Source organism: Pseudopipra pipra, chromosome 6 (assembly GCF_036250125.1).
Source record: "Pseudopipra pipra isolate bDixPip1 chromosome 6, bDixPip1.hap1, whole genome shotgun sequence".
Classification (NCBI taxonomy): domain Eukaryota; kingdom Metazoa; phylum Chordata; class Aves; order Passeriformes; family Pipridae; genus Pseudopipra; species Pseudopipra pipra.
The window spans coordinates 21,805,188-21,816,197 of NC_087554.1; the positions used below are offsets into that span (position 1 = coordinate 21,805,188).

An 11,010-nucleotide genomic window follows, 5' to 3' on the forward strand; every position below is an offset into this window, starting at 1 on the left:
CCTGCTTACAGGGCGGGCTGGGGGTCAGGAAAAGCCCTGCCCTGCTTACAGGGCGGGCTGGGGGTCAGGAAAAGAAAGCCCTGCCCTGCTTACAGGGCGGGCTGGGGGTCAGGAAAAGAAAGCCCTGCCCTGCTTACAGGGCGGGCTGGGGGTCGGGAGAGCTCCGTTTCCCCCCTCGGGTGCGGAGATGGGGGCTCTCACCCTCCTTACAGGGTTGCCCCTCTCTCCGGGCAGCCAAAGGAGCGCCATGGCCAAAGGCCAGCAAAGCAAAGCAAAGACCCAGCCCTGCTTACAGGGAGGTCGCCCAGCGCAAAGCCAGCCGGGGCAGCCTGAAGCTGCCCGCCGGACTCTTACGGATCCCTGCCCGGGGGGGGCCAGGGAGGTGCATTTGCCCAGAGGGTCTCTGTCGTGCTCCCTCTTGAGCTCGACGCTGCTGCTCCTCTGCTTGGCTCTTGCCTCGCTGCTCCACTCTTGAGCTCGAAGCTGCTGCTCCTCTTCTTCGCTCTTGCCTCAAAGTTCCAGTCCTGTCTCTTCTTTCTTCTCCGACGGCTTCTGCCAAGGCAGGAGGACACAGTTGAGCCTGAGAAACACCAGCTCCTCCCCAAGAAGGAAACCCGGTCCCTACACCCCCACAGGGAGATCTCCAAGCCACTACCCACCCACAGGCCCCCCCAGCTCCACCAACCCCTCCAGACTTCACTTGGTCTCACCAGAGCGACGCAGTCCCATCCGCTGCTGGGAGCCGGGCCCTCTGGGCAAAGGCAGCTGGGCATGCAAAGCAGTGGCCAAAGAGGCTGCACCCCTGCTTACAGGGGGCTCCGGCCGCTGCCTGGAGCGCAAAGTGCCCGGGACTCCAGGGCACTGGCCCCGACTTACGGGGCAGCCCTGGGCCCAAAGGCCCGCGGAGGCTCCTTCTCTCCGCTTCGGGGGCACCTGACCCGCTCCCCGCTAACGGGGCGGTCGCCCCGCACAGGCTGCCAGCTGAGGGAGCACAAAGGCTCCCAGACCCGGACCCTGCTTACAGGCGGGTTCACACCCAGGGAGCCACGGAGCTCTGCCTTCCCCCAGGGACAGGGAGGGCACACGCCCAGCCCCACGCCTGTGAAAGGGTGGGGACCCCACGGGACACCCGCCTGGTTACAGGGGGTCCCTCCAACCGCCCGCCGGGCACGGGGGACGCACAAAGCCCCACTTACAGGGCCGCCCCCGAGGCCCGGCACTCCCAACAGTGGCCTGACGGCCTAAGGCCGGGGGGGGGGATCACGCTGGCACATCACCAGCAGGACAGGCAGCCCCGCAGCGCAGGCACACGCCCAGGCCCTGGCTACAGGCGGGTCACGGTGCCTGCACCACCACTAACGGGCTTCGCTCTGTCCTGGGGAAGAAGGGGCAAGGCTGGGCCCTGTCTCCACCCGTGGGTTCAGAGGGCACCCCCCGGTTGCTGCACAGAGCCCCTCTTTCCCTCCTGGGAAGTCTAAGCTACACTAGTCTCACTTTTGCTACGGGGCATAAAACACAAGCTCACTTGCTCACTCATACCGACAAAGACAAAAACACAAAGGGGGAACGTCCCAGAAGAGGGAGCAGGCTCTGTGCAGCCAACGCGTGGGGAGCCATCCCTCCCTCTGGGCAGGAGAGCAGAGCCTCAGCCCTGCCCCGGGCTCTGCAGAGGCCAGAGGGGCCTCAGCACACGGAGGGGCTTCACAACTGGCCCAGGGACAAGGGCCGTGACACGCCCCAGCTACAGGGGGTCACTCTGGCCAGGGGCCATAAGCAGGCACAAAGGTGCCAGGGGGAAAAGCCCTGCCCTGCTTACAGGGCGGGCTGGGGGTCAGGAAAAGCCCTGCCCTGCTTACAGGGCGGGCTGGGGGTCAGGAAAAGCCCTGCCCTGCTTACAGGGCGGGCTGGGGGTCAGGAAAAGCCCTGCCCTGCTTACAGGGCGGGCTGGGGGTCAGGAAAAGCCCTGCCCTGCTTACAGGGCGGGCTGGGGGTCAGGAAAAGCCCTGCCCTGCTTACAGGGCGGGCTGGGGGTCAGGAAAAGCCCTGCCCTGCTTACAGGCGGGCTGGGGGTCAGGAAAAGCCCTGCCCTGCTTACAGGGCGGGCTGGGGGTCAGGAAAAGCCCTGCCCTGCTTACAGGGCGGGCTGGGGGGTCAGGAAAAGAAAGCCCTGCCCTGCTTACAGGGCGGGCTGGGGGTCAGGAAAAGAAAGCCCTGCCCTGCTTACAGGGCGGGCTGGGGGTCGGGAGAGCTCCGTTTCCCCCCTCGGGTGCGGAGATGGGGGCTCTCACCCTCCTTACAGGGTTGCCCCTCTCTCCGGGCAGCCAAAGGAGCGCCATGGCCAAAGGCCAGCAAAGCAAAGCAAAGACCCAGCCCTGCTTACAGGGAGGTCGCCCAGCGCAAAGCCAGCCGGGGCAGCCTGAAGCTGCCCGCCGGACTCTTACGGATCCCTGCCCGGGGGGGGCCAGGGAGGTGCATTTGCCCAGAGGGTCTCTGTCGTGCTCCCTCTTGAGCTCGACGCTGCTGCTCCTCTGCTTGGCTCTTGCCTCGCTGCTCCACTCTTGAGCTCGAAGCTGCTGCTCCTCTTCTTCGCTCTTGCCTCAAAGTTCCAGTCCTGTCTCTTCTTTCTTCTCCGACGGCTTCTGCCAAGGCAGGAGGACACAGTTGAGCCTGAGAAACACCAGCTCCTCCCCAAGAAGGAAACCCGGTCCCTACACCCCCACAGGGAGATCTCCAAGCCACTACCCACCCACAGGCCCCCCCAGCTCCACCAACCCCTCCAGACTTCACTTGGTCTCACCAGAGCGACGCAGTCCCATCCGCTGCTGGGAGCCGGGCCCTCTGGGCAAAGGCAGCTGGGCATGCAAAGCAGTGGCCAAAGAGGCTGCACCCCTGCTTACAGGGGGCTCCGGCCGCTGCTGGAGCGCAAAGTGCCCGGGACTCCAGGGCACTGGCCCCGACTTACGGGGCAGCCCTGCGGGCCCCCCTAGCGACGCGGAGGCTCCTTCTCTCCGCTTCGGGGGCTGACCCGCTCCCCGCTAACGGGGCGGTCGCCCCGCACAGGCTGCCAGCTGAGGGAGCACAAAGGCTCCCAGACCCGGACCCTGCTTACAGGCGGGTTCACACCCAGGGAGCCACGGAGCTCTGCCTTCCCCCAGGGACAGGGAGGGCACACGCCCAGCCCCACGCCTGTGAAAGGGTGGGGACCCCACGGGACACCCGCCTGGTTACAGGGGGTCCCTCCAACCGCCCGCCGGGCACGGGGGACGCACAAAGCCCCACTTACAGGGCCGCCCCCGAGGCCCGGCACTCCCAACAGTGGCCTGACGGCCTAAGGCCGGGGGGGGGGATCACGCTGGCACATCACCAGCAGGACAGGCAGCCCCGCAGCGCAGGCACACGCCCAGGCCCTGGCTACAGGTGGGTCACGGTGCCTGCACCACCACTAACGGGCTTCGCTCTGTCCTGGGGAAGAAGGGGCAAGGCTGGGCCCTGTCTCCACCCGTGGGTTCAGAGGGCACCCCCCCGGTTGCTGCACAGAGCCCCTCTTTCCCTCCTGGGAAGTCTAAGCTACACTAGTCTCACTTTTGCTACGGGGCATAAAACACAAGCTCACTTGCTCACTCACACCGACAAAGACAAAAACACAAAGGGGGAACGTCCCAGAAGAGGGAGCAGGCTCTGTGCAGCCAACGCGTGGGGAGCCATCCCTCCCTCTGGGCAGGAGAGCAGAGCCTCAGCCCTGCCCCGGGCTCTGCAGAGGCCAGAGGGGCCTCAGCACACGGAGGGGCTTCACAACTGGCCCAGGGACAAGGGCCGTGACACGCCCCAGCTACAGGGGGTCACTCTGGCCAGGGGCCATAAGCAGGCACAAAGGTGCCAGGGGGAAAAGCCCTGCCCTGCTTACAGGGCGGGCTGGGGGTCAGGAAAAGCCCTGCCCTGCTTACAGGGCGGGCTGGGGGTCAGGAAAAGCCCTGCCCTGCTTACAGGGCGGGCTGGGGGTCAGGAAAAGCCCTGCCCTGCTTACAGGGCGGGCTGGGGGTCAGGAAAAGCCCTGCCCTGCTTACAGGGCGGGCTGGGGGTCAGGAAAAGCCCTGCCCTGCTTACAGGGCGGGCTGGGGGTCAGGAAAAGCCCTGCCCTGCTTACAGGGCGGGCTGGGGGTCAGGAAAAGCCCTGCCCTGCTTACAGGGCGGGCTGGGGGTCAGGAAAAGCCCTGCCCTGCTTACAGGGCGGGCTGGGGGTCAGGAAAAGAAAGCCCTGCCCTGCTTACAGGGCGGGCTGGGGGTCAGGAAAAGAAAGCCCTGCCCTGCTTACAGGGCGGGCTGGGGGTCGGGAGAGCTCCGTTTCCCCCCTCGGGTGCGGAGATGGGGGCTCTCACCCTCCTTACAGGGTTGCCCCTCTCTCCGGGCAGCCAAAGGAGCGCCATGGCCAAAGGCCAGCAAAGCAAAGCAAAGACCCAGCCCTGCTTACAGGGAGGTCGCCCAGCGCAAAGCCAGCCGGGGCAGCCTGAAGCTGCCCGCCGGACTCTTACGGATCCCTGCCCGGGGGGGGCCAGGGAGGTGCATTTGCCCAGAGGGTCTCTGTCGTGCTCCCTCTTGAGCTCGACGCTGCTGCTCCTCTGCTTGGCTCTTGCCTCGCTGCTCCACTCTTGAGCTCGAAGCTGCTGCTCCTCTTCTTCGCTCTTGCCTCAAAGTTCCAGTCCTGTCTCTTCTTTCTTCTCCGACGGCTTCTGCCAAGGCAGGAGGACACAGTTGAGCCTGAGAAACACCAGCTCCTCCCCAAGAAGGAAACCCGGTCCCTACACCCCCACAGGGAGATCTCCAAGCCACTACCCACCCACAGGCCCCCCCAGCTCCACCAACCCCTCCAGACTTCACTTGGTCTCACCAGAGCGACGCAGTCCCATCCGCTGCTGGGAGCCGGGCCCTCTGGGCAAAGGCAGCTGGGCATGCAAAGCAGTGGCCAAAGAGGCTGCACCCCTGCTTACAGGGGGCTCCGGCCGCTGCCTGGAGCGCAAAGTGCCCGGGACTCCAGGGCACTGGCCCCGACTTACGGGGCAGCCCTGGGCCCAAAGGCCCGCGGAGGCTCCTTCTCTCCGCTTCGGGGGCACCTGACCCGCTCCCCGCTAACGGGGCGGTCGCCCCGCACAGGCTGCCAGCTGAGGGAGCACAAAGGCTCCCAGACCCGGACCCTGCTTACAGGCGGGTTCACACCCAGGGAGCCACGGAGCTCTGCCTTCCCCCAGGGACAGGGAGGGCACACGCCCAGCCCCACGCCTGTGAAAGGGTGGGGACCCCACGGGACACCCGCCTGGTTACAGGGGGTCCCTCCAACCGCCCGCCGGGCACGGGGGACGCACAAAGCCCCACTTACAGGGCCGCCCCCGAGGCCCGGCACTCCCAACAGTGGCCTGACGGCCTAAGGCCGGGGGGGGGGATCACGCTGGCACATCACCAGCAGGACAGGCAGCCCCGCAGCGCAGGCACACGCCCAGGCCCTGGCTACAGGCGGGTCACGGTGCCTGCACCACCACTAACGGGCTTCGCTCTGTCCTGGGGAAGAAGGGGCAAGGCTGGGCCCTGTCTCCACCCGTGGGTTCAGAGGGCACCCCCCGGTTGCTGCACAGAGCCCCTCTTTCCCTCCTGGGAAGTCTAAGCTACACTAGTCTCACTTTTGCTACGGGGCATAAAACACAAGCTCACTTGCTCACTCACACCGACAAAGACAAAAACACAAAGGGGGAACGTCCCAGAAGAGGGAGCAGGCTCTGTGCAGCCAACGCGTGGGGAGCCATCCCTCCCTCTGGGCAGGAGAGCAGAGCCTCAGCCCTGCCCCGGGCTCTGCAGAGGCCAGAGGGGCCTCAGCACACGGAGGGGCTTCACAACTGGCCCAGGGACAAGGGCCGTGACACGCCCCAGCTACAGGGGGTCACTCTGGCCAGGGGCCATAAGCAGGCACAAAGGTGCCAGGGGGAAAAGCCCTGCCCTGCTTACAGGGCGGGCTGGGGGTCAGGAAAAGCCCTGCCCTGCTTACAGGGCGGGCTGGGGGTCAGGAAAAGCCCTGCCCTGCTTACAGGGCGGGCTGGGGGTCAGGAAAAGCCCTGCCCTGCTTACAGGGCGGGCTGGGGGTCAGGAAAAGCCCTGCCCTGCTTACAGGGCGGGCTGGGGGTCAGGAAAAGCCCTGCCCTGCTTACAGGGCGGGCTGGGGGTCAGGAAAAGCCCTGCCCTGCTTACAGGGCGGGCTGGGGGTCAGGAAAAGCCCTGCCCTGCTTACAGGGCGGGCTGGGGGTCAGGAAAAGCCCTGCCCTGCTTACAGGGCGGGCTGGGGGTCAGGAAAAGAAAGCCCTGCCCTGCTTACAGGGCGGGCTGGGGGTCAGGAAAAGAAAGCCCTGCCCTGCTTACAGGGCGGGCTGGGGGTCGGGAGAGCTCCGTTTCCCCCCTCGGGTGCGGAGATGGGGGCTCTCACCCTCCTTACAGGGTTGCCCCTCTCTCCGGGCAGCCAAAGGAGCGCCATGGCCAAAGGCCAGCAAAGCAAAGCAAAGACCCAGCCCTGCTTACAGGGAGGTCGCCCAGCGCAAAGCCAGCCGGGGCAGCCTGAAGCTGCCCGCCGGACTCTTACGGATCCCTGCCCGGGGGGGGCCAGGGAGGTGCATTTGCCCAGAGGGTCTCTGTCGTGCTCCCTCTTGAGCTCGACGCTGCTGCTCCTCTGCTTGGCTCTTGCCTCGCTGCTCCACTCTTGAGCTCGAAGCTGCTGCTCCTCTTCTTCGCTCTTGCCTCAAAGTTCCAGTCCTGTCTCTTCTTTCTTCTCCGACGGCTTCTGCCAAGGCAGGAGGACACAGTTGAGCCTGAGAAACACCAGCTCCTCCCCAAGAAGGAAACCCGGTCCCTACACCCCCACAGGGAGATCTCCAAGCCACTACCCACCCACAGGCCCCCCCAGCTCCACCAACCCCTCCAGACTTCACTTGGTCTCACCAGAGCGACGCAGTCCATCCGCTGCTGGGAGCCGGGCCCTCTGGGCAAAGGCAGCTGGGCATGCAAAGCAGTGGCCAAAGAGGCTGCACCCCTGCTTACAGGGGGCTCCGGCCGCTGCCTGGAGCGCAAAGTGCCCGGGACTCCAGGGCACTGGCCCCGACTTACGGGGCAGCCCTGGGCCCAAAGGCCCGCGGAGGCTCCTTCTCTCCGCTTCGGGGGCACCTGACCCGCTCCCCGCTAACGGGGCGGTCGCCCCGCACAGGCTGCCAGCTGAGGGAGCACAAAGGCTCCCAGACCCGGACCCTGCTTACAGGCGGGTTCACACCCAGGGAGCCACGGAGCTCTGCCTTCCCCCAGGGACAGGGAGGGCACACGCCCAGCCCCACGCCTGTGAAAGGGTGGGGACCCCACGGGACACCCGCCTGGTTACAGGGGGTCCCTCCAACCGCCCGCCGGGCACGGGGGACGCACAAAGCCCCACTTACAGGGCCGCCCCCGAGGCCCGGCACTCCCAACAGTGGCCTGACGGCCTAAGGCCGGGGGGGGGGATCACGCTGGCACATCACCAGCAGGACAGGCAGCCCCGCAGCGCAGGCACACGCCCAGGCCCTGGCTACAGGTGGGTCACGGTGCCTGCACCACCACTAACGGGCTTCGCTCTGTCCTGGGGAAGAAGGGGCAAGGCTGGGCCCTGTCTCCACCCGTGGGTTCAGAGGGCACCCCCCGGTTGCTGCACAGAGCCCCTCTTTCCCTCCTGGGAAGTCTAAGCTACACTAGTCTCACTTTTGCTACGGGGCATAAAACACAAGCTCACTTGCTCACTCACACCGACAAAGACAAAAACACAAAGGGGGGAACGTCCCAGAAGAGGGAGCAGGCTCTGTGCAGCCAACGCGTGGGGAGCCATCCCTCCCTCTGGGCAGGAGAGCAGAGCCTCAGCCCTGCCCCGGGCTCTGCAGAGGCCAGAGGGGCCTCAGCACACGGAGGGCTTCACAACTGGCCCAGGGACAAGGGCCGTGACACGCCCCAGCTACAGGGGGTCACTCTGGCCAGGGGCCATAAGCAGGCACAAAGGTGCCAGGGGGAAAAGCCCTGCCCTGCTTACAGGGCGGGCTGGGGGTCAGGAAAAGCCCTGCCCTGCTTACAGGGCGGGCTGGGGGTCAGGAAAAGCCCTGCCCTGCTTACAGGGCGGGCTGGGGGTCAGGAAAAGCCCTGCCCTGCTTACAGGGCGGGCTGGGGGTCAGGAAAAGCCCTGCCCTGCTTACAGGGCGGGCTGGGGGTCAGGAAAAGCCCTGCCCTGCTTACAGGGCGGGCTGGGGGTCAGGAAAAGCCCTGCCCTGCTTACAGGGCGGGCTGGGGGTCAGGAAAAGCCCTGCCCTGCTTACAGGGCGGGCTGGGGGTCAGGAAAAGAAAGCCCTGCCCTGCTTACAGGGCGGGCTGGGGGTCAGGAAAAGAAAGCCCTGCCCTGCTTACAGGGCGGGCTGGGGGTCGGGAGAGCTCCGTTTCCCCCCTCGGGTGCGGAGATGGGGGCTCTCACCCTCCTTACAGGGTTGCCCCTCTCTCCGGGCAGCCAAAGGAGCGCCATGGCCAAAGGCCAGCAAAGCAAAGCAAAGACCCAGCCCTGCTTACAGGGAGGTCGCCCAGCGCAAAGCCAGCCGGGGCAGCCTGAAGCTGCCCGCCGGACTCTTACGGATCCCTGCCCGGGGGGGGCCAGGGAGGTGCATTTGCCCAGAGGGTCTCTGTCGTGCTCCCTCTTGAGCTCGACGCTGCTGCTCCTCTGCTTGGCTCTTGCCTCGCTGCTCCACTCTTGAGCTCGAAGCTGCTGCTCCTCTTCTTCGCTCTTGCCTCAAAGTTCCAGTCCTGTCTCTTCTTTCTTCTCCGACGGCTTCTGCCAAGGCAGGAGGACACAGTTGAGCCTGAGAAACACCAGCTCCTCCCCAAGAAGGAAACCCGGTCCCTACACCCCCACAGGGAGATCTCCAAGCCACTACCCACCCACAGGCCCCCCCAGCTCCACCAACCCCTCCAGACTTCACTTGGTCTCACCAGAGCGACGCAGTCCCATCCGCTGCTGGGAGCCGGGCCCTCTGGGCAAAGGCAGCTGGGCATGCAAAGCAGTGGCCAAAGAGGCTGCACCCCTGCTTACAGGGGGCTCCGGCCGCTGCCTGGAGCGCAAAGTGCCCGGGACTCCAGGGCACTGGCCCCGACTTACGGGGCAGCCCTGGGCCCAAAGGCCCGCGGAGGCTCCTTCTCTCCGCTTCGGGGGCACCTGACCCGCTCCCCGCTAACGGGGCGGTCGCCCCGCACAGGCTGCCAGCTGAGGGAGCACAAAGGCTCCCAGACCCGGACCCTGCTTACAGGCGGGTTCACACCCAGGGAGCCACGGAGCTCTGCCTTCCCCCAGGGACAGGGAGGGCACACGCCCAGCCCCACGCCTGTGAAAGGGTGGGGACCCCACGGGACACCCGCCTGGTTACAGGGGGTCCCTCCAACCGCCCGCCGGGCACGGGGGACGCACAAAGCCCCACTTACAGGGCCGCCCCCGAGGCCCGGCACTCCCAACAGTGGCCTGACGGCCTAAGGCGGGGGGGGGATCACGCTGGCACATCACCAGCAGGACAGGCAGCCCCGCAGCGCAGGCACACGCCCAGGCCCTGGCTACAGGCGGGTCACGGTGCCTGCACCACCACTAACGGGCTTCGCTCTGTCCTGGGGAAGAAGGGGCAAGGCTGGGCCCTGTCTCCACCCGTGGGTTCAGAGGGCACCCCCCGGTTGCTGCACAGAGCCCCTCTTTCCCTCCTGGGAAGTCTAAGCTACACTAGTCTCACTTTTGCTACGGGGCATAAAACACAAGCTCACTTGCTCACTCACACCGACAAAGACAAAAACACAAAGGGGGAACGTCCCAGAAGAGGGAGCAGGCTCTGTGCAGCCAACGCGTGGGGAGCCATCCCTCCCTCTGGGCAGGAGAGCAGAGCCTCAGCCCTGCCCCGGGCTCTGCAGAGGCCAGAGGGGCCTCAGCACACGGAGGGGCTTCACAACTGGCCCAGGGACAAGGGCCGTGACACGCCCCAGCTACAGGGGGTCACTCTGGCCAGGGGCCATAAGCAGGCACAAAGGTGCCAGGGGGAAAAGCCCTGCCCTGCTTACAGGGCGGGCTGGGGGTCAGGAAAAGCCCTGCCCTGCTTACAGGGCGGGCTGGGGGTCAGGAAAAGCCCTGCCCTGCTTACAGGGCGGGCTGGGGGTCAGGAAAAGCCCTGCCCTGCTTACAGGGCGGGCTGGGGGTCAGGAAAAGCCCTGCCCTGCTTACAGGGCGGGCTGGGGGTCAGGAAAAGCCCTGCCCTGCTTACAGGGCGGGCTGGGGGTCAGGAAAAGCCCTGCCCTGCTTACAGGGCGGGCTGGGGGTCAGGAAAAGCCCTGCCCTGCTTACAGGGCGGGCTGGGGGTCAGGAAAAGCCCTGCCCTGCTTACAGGGCGGGCTGGGGGTCAGGAAAAGAAAGCCCTGCCCTGCTTACAGGGCGGGCTGGGGGTCAGGAAAAGAAAGCCCTGCCCTGCTTACAGGGCGGGCTGGGGGTCGGGAGAGCTCCGTTTCCCCCCTCGGGTGCGGAGATGGGGGCTCTCACCCTCCTTACAGGGTTGCCCCTCTCTCCGGGCAGCCAAAGGAGCGCCATGGCCAAAGGCCAGCAAAGCAAAGCAAAGACCCAGCCCTGCTTACAGGGAGGTCGCCCAGCGCAAAGCCAGCCGGGGCAGCCTGAAGCTGCCCGCCGGACTCTTACGGATCCCTGCCCGGGGGGGGCCAGGGAGGTGCATTTGCCCAGAGGGTCTCTGTCGTGCTCCCTCTTGAGCTCGACGCTGCTGCTCCTCTGCTTGGCTCTTGCCTCGCTGCTCCACTCTTGAGCTCGAAGCTGCTGCTCCTCTTCTTCGCTCTTGCCTCAAAGTTCCAGTCCTGTCTCTTCTTTCTTCTCCGACGGCTTCTGCCAAGGCAGGAGGACACAGTTGAGCCTGAGAAACACCAGCTCCTCCCCAAGAAGGAAACCCG

At 66.1% G+C, this 11,010-nt stretch overlaps 1 long non-coding RNA gene across 1 annotated transcript; it reads right to left on the reverse strand.

Annotated features, from left to right (window-relative positions):
• Positions 1-6,531: 6,531 nt before the first annotated feature.
• Positions 6,532-8,148, reverse strand: LOC135415698 (uncharacterized). The gene is made up of 2 exons (XR_010431242.1): positions 6,973-8,148; positions 6,532-6,814 (listed from the first exon to the last, which is right to left on the reverse strand). It is a non-coding gene; the product is annotated as an uncharacterized LOC135415698 (long non-coding RNA).
• Positions 8,149-11,010: the final 2,862 nt, after the last annotated feature.